Source organism: Dermacentor andersoni, chromosome 4 (assembly GCF_023375885.2).
Source record: "Dermacentor andersoni chromosome 4, qqDerAnde1_hic_scaffold, whole genome shotgun sequence".
NCBI lineage: Eukaryota > Metazoa > Arthropoda > Arachnida > Ixodida > Ixodidae > Dermacentor > Dermacentor andersoni.
This window is the reverse complement of record NC_092817.1, coordinates 198,090,984-198,099,247: the sequence shown is the minus strand read 5'-3', so window position 1 is coordinate 198,099,247 and position 8,264 is coordinate 198,090,984. Positions and strand designations below refer to the sequence as shown.

General features: G+C 47.4%; 3 pseudogenes; all 3 read left to right on the top strand.

Moving 5' to 3' along the window:
- Positions 1-1,529: 1,529 nt before the first annotated feature.
- LOC126532516 (5S ribosomal RNA) lies at positions 1,530-1,648 on the top strand (annotated as a pseudogene).
- Positions 1,649-7,141: 5,493 nt separating this feature from the next.
- Positions 7,142-7,260, top strand: LOC126532494 (5S ribosomal RNA; annotated as a pseudogene).
- A 509-nt stretch (positions 7,261-7,769) lies between these two features.
- LOC126532367 (5S ribosomal RNA) lies at positions 7,770-7,888 on the top strand (annotated as a pseudogene).
- The last annotated feature ends 376 nt before the right edge of the window (positions 7,889-8,264 follow it).

Sequence of the window (8,264 nt, the reverse complement as noted above, 5' to 3'; positions counted from 1 at the left end):
TCAGTAAGACAGGGATGCCCGCTTTCCCCCTTGCTTTTTGCAGTGTATTTAGAGCCGCTATGCCTGGCAATTATCAACTCTGACCGAATTTCAGGTTACAGACTGCAGTCATCACACGTGAAAGTACTCGCGTATGCTGACGATATAGCGGTTTTTTGCGCTGATAGACAGAGCATCTGTGAAACGACAATTGTGATTGAAAAATTCTGCGCTCAGACTGGAAGTCAGATCAATTGGGGAAAAAGTTCCGGTTTTTGGCATGGCGAATGGGACGTAACACCGGGTTGTTTTTCTCGGCTTCGATGGTCCACCTTGCCAACGCGGTATCTAGGAGTACCTCTGGATTGTTATCGGGATCCCAGCTCGTACTGGAAAGAAGAAACTTCGAGAATGAAAGAGAAAGCGGTCGCGTGGCAAGGAAGACAGCTATCAATGTTTTCCCGTGCCTCTATCTGTAATGTCTTTTTGATTTCGAAGCTCTGGTATGTCATGAATGTGCTGTGTGCGACCCGAACAGCTATTCAAAAAATGCATCGTGTTTTTGCTGTTTTTATTTGGGCGTCCACCTGGGAAAGAACTAGCCGAACTAACCTGTTTGTTTCCGTTAAAAGCGGAGGCCTTGGCCTGGCGCATCTTTTTTTGCGTCAAGTGGTCTCGCGATTTATGTTTTTGCGTGATCAAAGTGATCCCTTTCTAAGATCTGTTATGCAAGTGCGCCTACAGAGACTGCTCCCTGGAAGGGTAGTCTCCTGTGATAACATGTGTGGTGCTGTGACAGGATACTTGCGCGAGGTTGTTCTTTCGTGCAAGATGCTGGAAGTACGTTTCAGCCCTGAATACCTATGTAATGTCAATAAGAAAAAGCTGTACAAAGCGTTGGTTGACGTGATGTTGCCGGTACCCATTTCTCGGACACCACACTTTGGAGGCCCAGGGCAAGATATTTTAAAAAGAGTTAAGAACATGCCCGTTAGACCTGTGGTCAAAACCTTTTTTTTTAAGCTGCATTCCGGTACGCTGCCTGTTAAAACCTGGCTGCATGATAAAGGTTTTTTCGTGCCATGGACAACAAACTGCTTGTTATGCAGGAAGCCCGAGACAGTGGAACATGTTTTCCTAGAATGTTGGGATCCAATTTTTTATTGGGATGTCCTTCAGAGGACGATTAAAAAGGAACTCCCTTTAAGTCCTTACGGCATCCGGTACTTATCAGTTGAAAGTGAAGAAGTGCCCTACGATTTAATTATGCTTCTTGGCCTCCACAGTTTGTGGAAAACGCGAATGCAGGTGCGACATGCAGACATAAATACAAGATCCACACGTGAAAACTTCATCGAAAGTGTAGTTTATCTTCGCGAATGTTTCAGGGCTCAGACTGATCCACCAGAGTGGATATCACTGTTTGATGATTTGTCACAAATGAAAAGTTTTTAGCACCACTCGCCTCAGCCCAAGTGTGGCTGAAGTGTTTTACCATATGTTACTTTGTATTACACGTCCAAGACGGCAATAAAGAAAAAAAAAAAAAAAAAATCGGCCATACCATGCTGAATACGCCGGTTCTCGTCCGATCCCCGAAGCTAAGCAGCATTGGGCTCGGTCAGTACTTGGGAGGGAGACCACCTGGGAACACAGAGTGCTGATGGCACCCTTCTTTTTGCTTTTTTTTTTATTGCGTGCTTCTGTGACTTATTTTTTTTTTCTTTTTTTTACACTCACGTGTGGGTGGTTTTATTTACTGTTACGTTCAACTGGCGCAGCCTACTGGTAGAGCCAACGTCGAAGTGCAAAAACAATATGCAAGCCGCTAGGCGATTGTACGCGCAGTGACGGTGGTAACCGGTATAAGTAATGGTGCAAAATTTAGTCGCACAAACTGCTAACCGTTTACCTATTACACCCGTATCCAGCTCAGTGACAATCAATAACTTGGCTCATTACTAGCGCCAAACGTGGGCTGCAGCGGACGCACATCGTTGCGCTCGTCCTCTTGTTTTATTGCGAGCTCGACTCGGCAGCGACTAACCACAACAAACGGAGCAATCCACGTACACGACGTGTGCCTGTACTATCAACGGAAAGACAGTGCCGCGTGCGTGCTGTAGCAATACGTTGCGAATGCACATAGCACGATACAGGTGCAGTCGTAAACATAGCATCCCTGCCATCGGCCATACCATGGAAGACGCGTCTTGGCTACCGAAGTGGAAGGACGTGGCTGTCATGAGCTCCGTCGGAGCGGCATCAGCGGCCCAGCAGGGCCGCGGTTCTAGGTTTTTTGTCAACGAGGATCCTGATTATCAGGTGCTACTGCCTCAACTACCAACAGGGCGACTTGTTACGAATACTTTATCTTTGCATGCTGATATGCGTGCAAGGCCATACCGGGCGGAAAACTTCCGTGACATGCTGTCGAGCATGAAGTTGCTGTCTGACGTTGTCGCCCTAGGGGCGTATCGAATGAGTCATGTGTGGGCCGTGACTTTCAAAAGCAGTGACGGAGTGAAAGAACTGCTGCGGGCAAAGGACTTGAAGGTGAAGGATAGACCATGCATCGTCGTCGACCCTGGAAATCAAGCAATGCACCTCAAGCTACACTGGATGTTACAAAACGTGCCGGACGAGGACATTCGTGAAGCCCTGGCGCCTTACGGCCGAGTCACGGATGTGGCAAGAGAGCGGTGGCGGGTGCATGGCCTTCAGGATAAAGGTTCTTCAACGCGCCTGGTCACCCTGATGCCGAGGAAGGGCTTGGGGGCGGACGACGTGCCTCATCTGTTACGGATAGCCGGTGAGGAAGCTCTCGTGGTGATTCCTGGAAGAGCACCACTCTGCCTTCGTTGCCGCAACACAGGGCACATCCGGCGCGACTGCCACGTCCCGCGCTGTGCCCGTTGTCGTCGTCACGGCCATGACGAATCGCAGTGCGTGAGGACATACGCAAACGTGACGGGGCCGACGGCTGCAGATGAAAGCGCTGAACTTCTTATGGACGAAGTGGATGCCGAGGAAGCCTCTGCCGGGAGCGCCAACGAGGTGAAGGTCACAGCGACACAACCACCGAAACCGCAGGGGCAAACGACTGCCGGAGCGGTAGGTGTGCCAGGAACGCCTACGCGACCTGTGAGCAGGGACTCGGCCGTCGACGTTCATAAGCAAGACATCGCGGCCAAAGAAACGCCTGCCGTCTCGACTATGGCATCATCTGACAACGAAGCGATGGACGTTACCAATGCTGTTGTGGCGGTCGGGAAGCGAACACACGAAGAATCAACAAGCGACGGCGGGCAAACTGGCAAACCGAACAGCGAGGAACCGCCACCAAAGTCGGTGGTAACGCGCCGGCCGTCATCACGGCGGACGCCGAATATCCCGCCGGACAAAAGACCGGCGGCGCCGACGCCAAAGTAGCCGTAGGGACTTGTGCCTGCAAAGGCACTCAGACGCGAGCTTGCGAGAGCCCACGCTACCGAAGGGTCGGGGAGGTCAGCCGCTGCTCAAGCAAGGTATTTTGTGGACTGCACTTCAATGTGTCGCGAAACAGCTGCTCTGTCCGTCAGCACTTGTAGACGTAACTTAAGTATACCTAGAGGTGCTACGTGTGATTATATACGGTTTTCTTTTATGCCTACCTTTCCCGCTTATTAACAATGCATTTGAAGAGGGGAATACGAGTTGCTACTATTAATGTACGCGGCCTCGCTTCAAGACGGAGGCAGTACCAGCTCAGCCGACTATGCGTTGAAAATGAACTCGATATTATAGCTATACAAGAGACGAAAGTTGAAAGCGAGGAGCAAACAAACAAAATGGTAACACCTTTCAGAACATATTATAACGTATGCACATGTCACGCTATCGGCACGTCTGGTGGATGCGCTGTCTTGGTTCGAAGGGGTATTGGTATAAATGAAGATATGGTTACTGTGAGCGAAAGTGGGCGTTTTATTGTTCTTGATTTTTCTTTTAATGGATCACAATGGAGGATTATATGTGTGTATGCGCCAAATGATATCAATGAAAGATGTCTTTTCTTCTCGAATCTAGAAGAGTACCTTCGTTGTGACAAGTACATCATCTTTCTTGGTGACTTTAATTGTGTGTGTCATGCAGAAGATCGTGCTAAACGTAAATTCCCGCAGGACAAGAGTGCAGTGATATTGAACACCTTAGTAAATGACTACTACCTAGAAGACGTTGGTCGCCTTTTGGCCAGTACTTTGCAGCCGCAATTTACACACTATCAACAAGATAGCCAAGCACGACTTGACAGAGCTTACATCTCGTTAGATCTTGTGCCTCTATGCGATAACTATGTCGTGCAGCCGGTGTCCTTTAGCCATCACAGTATAGTGTGGTTTGCACTCGGTGCCCAGCCAAAAAAGCCGCGGTTCGATTGGGCACTTTGGAAATTCAACGAAAAACACTTAAGTGATGACAAATTTATAAACGATGTAAAGCACGAAATTCAAAGCATGTTGAGTAATGAGAGTGTACCTTGGGCAGAAGTATGGGAAGACTTTAGGTTCGCGTGAAAATGGTTGCGATTGAAGTAGGAACTGTTAGAAGACACAATGAAAAAATGAAAGAAAATGAGCTCCAGAAGGAACTAAATTATCTGATTTCTATGGACAGTGCGGAACCTGGAAAATTTAGTGATGAAATCAGAACAGTTAAAAACGCGATGGAAGCTATTGACACGGAAAAATATAGAGCAGCAGTTATTCGGGCACGGACGGAAAGACTGTGGGTTGATGGAACGCCGAACAAACGCGCCATTGCCGATGAAAAGAGGTACGCAAGGAAAAATGAAATAAGACAGATTAATTATCGGGATGAGGTTACTTCCGACTCGAATATGATTGAACAGGCCTTTACTGAACACTACCGCAAGTTGTTCGGCGTCCCAATCCACGTGGGAGCTGAATTTGAAGCAAGTTTCGTGAATTTTATGCCGCGCGTTGATGACGACGTAAAAGCCAGTCTCGAGGAACCGATCAGCGTCCGAGAAATAGAACACGCGATCGAAGAACTTCCTGCAGGCAAATCACCGGGTCCCGATGGCTTAGGAGCCGCCTTTTATAAGGCATTTGCACCTGGGCTTGCTCAAGTGTTGGAGCATGTATACTCTGAGGCACATAAATATAAGCGACTGCCACCTTCTTTCAGAAGTGCACACATGGTTTTAATACCGAAAACAGATGACCACAAGGCGCTTTTATCGGTTGGGTCATACAGGCCAATTAGCCTTACAAATACCGATTATAAGATACTCATGAAGGTATTGGCAAAGAGACTTCAAACAGTCATTACAAATCTTGTCGGTCCGCATCAAACTTGCGGCATAAAAGGCCGCGCTATTACTACAAACAGCCACGTAGCGCGAAGCGTTCTAGAGTGTTGCGACGTCTTCGCTAGACGCGTCGCTTTGTTGCAACTCGACCTGGCGAAAGCCTTCGACCGTGTGTCCCACGATGCTCTTCTTCTTGTTTTGGAATATGTTAACGTAGGGAAAGTAATCTTAGATGGCGTCAAAATGGCCTACGACCAATGCACGACACAGATTATAATTAATAAGTCCCTCAGCGAGAAGCTGTCACTCAGATCTTCCCTTAGACAAGGGTGTCCACTAAGTCCATTGCTTTTTGCATTGTACCTCGAGCCTTTCTGTTTAGCAGTGATGCGCAAAGAAAACGTCCGAGGATTTCGGCTACAGCTTTCTGAAGTCAAGGTACTGGCATACGCTGATGACATCGCAGTCTTCTGCGAGGATCGTGATAGCGTACTTGAAGTTGTACATCTTGTAAAGAAGTACTGTGAACAATCTGGGTCCCAGATCAATTGGCAAAAAAGCATCGGTATATGGCACGGTCATTGGGACATTATACCAGCTCACTTTGCAAACATCCGGTGGCAAACAACGCCAACTAAGTACTTGGGTGTGCCGCTCGAGCACTATAATGATACCGCACAGTACTGGTCCGATTAAGCTGATAGAATGAGTGAAAAATCAAAGGGTTGGCTTGGCCGAGATTTGTCAATGTTTGGACGTGCATCTGTGTGCAATCTCTTTTTAGTAGCGAAAGTGTGGTATATTATGCAAGTGTTATCAATGTGTCGTTCAAGTGTGCAAAAAATGCATCGTGTTTTTGCCGTATTCATATGGGCTTCCAGTTGGGAGAGGATAAGCAGAACCAATTTGTTTCGTTCAGCTCGAAGTGGTGGGCTAGGTCTGTCGCATTTGTTTATCAGACAAATTGTGTCGCGTTTTCTTTTTTTTCGGGATCAGAGAAATGATTTTCTACGCACAGTAATTCAAGTTCGTTTGGGAAAAGCACTGCCGCAATATGTTGTAACGACCAGTGATGTGAAGGGAGGAAGTATTAGGGGATATCTGCGCGAAGTGGTTGATTCACTTCGTACGTTGAGTGTGCGGTTTTCCATGGAATATCTGTGCTCTGTGACAAGAAAAACACTGTATAAAGACTTAGTTGATACAATGTTGCCAATACCATTATACAGGTCTGTAAACTGGGGAGGCCAAGGAGATGATGTAATGAAACGGGTGAAAAAAAGGCCAGTTAGACCCTCTCAAAAAACGTTTTTCTTTAAGCTACACACAAACACGCTACCCGTAAAAACATGGTTAGACGAAAAAGGAATATATGTGCCATGGACAGTAAACTGCTTACTTTGTAAAAAGCCAGAGGCCATTGAACACGTTTTCATCGATTGCTGGGACCCAACATTTCATTGGGATATCTTACAACGTACACTAAAAAAAGAACTACCGATCACACCTCTTGGTATTCGATATTTGCCAACCGATAACGAAGGAGGAGTTCCGTACGATATGTTTATGCTCCTTGGCCTCCACAGTCTGTGGAAAACGAGAATGGCAGTGCGACACTCGGATGTCGATACCCGTCCGACGAGAATAAACTTCATCGAAAGTGTCGCGTATATTCGTGCAATATATCGTGCCCAGAGTGAGCCCCCCGACTGGGTGGCTATTCTTGATGAACTGATCAAGCTGAAGCGATTTTAATATATAATGTTAGCCAAAGTGTGGTTGACATGTTTTGGCATTTGAATGTGTTCTTGGTTTGTGCTGCAAACAGGCAATAAAGAAAAAAAAAAAAAAAGCGGCCATACCATGCTGAATACGCCGGTTCTCGTCCGATCCCCGAAGCTAAGCAGCATTGGGCTCGGTCAGTACTTGGGAGGGAGACCACCTGGGAACACCGAGTGCTGATGGCACCCTTCTTTTTGCTTTTTTTTTATTGCGTGCTTCTGTGACTTATTTTTTTTTTTTTTACACTCACGTGTGGGTGGTTTTATTTACTGTTACGTTCAACTGGCGCAGCCTACTGGTAGAGCCAACGTCGAAGTGCAAAAACAATATGCAAGCCGCTAGGCGATTGTACGCGCAGTGACGGTGGTAACCGCTGTAAGTAATGGTGCAAAATTTAGTCGCACAAACTGCTAACCGTTTACCTATTACACCCGTATCCAGCTCAGTGACAATCAATAACTTGGCTCATTACTAGCGCCAAACGTGGGCTGCAGCGGACGCAAATCGTTGCGCTCGTCCTCTTGTTTTATTGCGAGCTCGACTCGGCAGCGACTAACCACAACAAACGGAGCAATCCACGTACACGACGTGTGCCTGTACTGTCAACGGAAAGACAGTGCCGCGTGCGTGCTGTAGCAATACGTTGCGAATGCACATAGCACGATACAGGTGCAGTCGTAAACATAGCATCCCTGCCATCGGCCATACCATGCTGAATACGCCGGTTCTCGTCCGATCCCCGAAGCTAAGCAGCATTGGGCTCGGTCAGTACTTGGGAGGGAGAGCACCTGGGAACACCGAGTGCTGATGGCACCCTTCTTTTTGCTTTTTTTTTATTGCGTGCTTCTGTGACTTATTTTTTTTTCTTTTTACACTCACGTGTGGGTGGTTTTATTTACTGTTACGTTCAACTGGCGCAGCCTACTGGTAGAGCCAACGTCGAAGTGCAAAAACAACATGCAAGCCGCTAGGCGATTGTACGCGCAGTGACGGTGGTAACCGGTATAAGTAATGGTGCAAAATTTAGTCGCACAAACTGCTAACCGTTTACCTATTACACCCGTATCCAGCTCAGTGACAATCAATAACTTGGCTCATTACTAGCGCCAAACGTGGGCTGCAGCGGACGCAAATCGTTGCGCTCGTCCTCTTGTTTTATTGCGAGCTCGACTCGGCAGCGACTAACCAC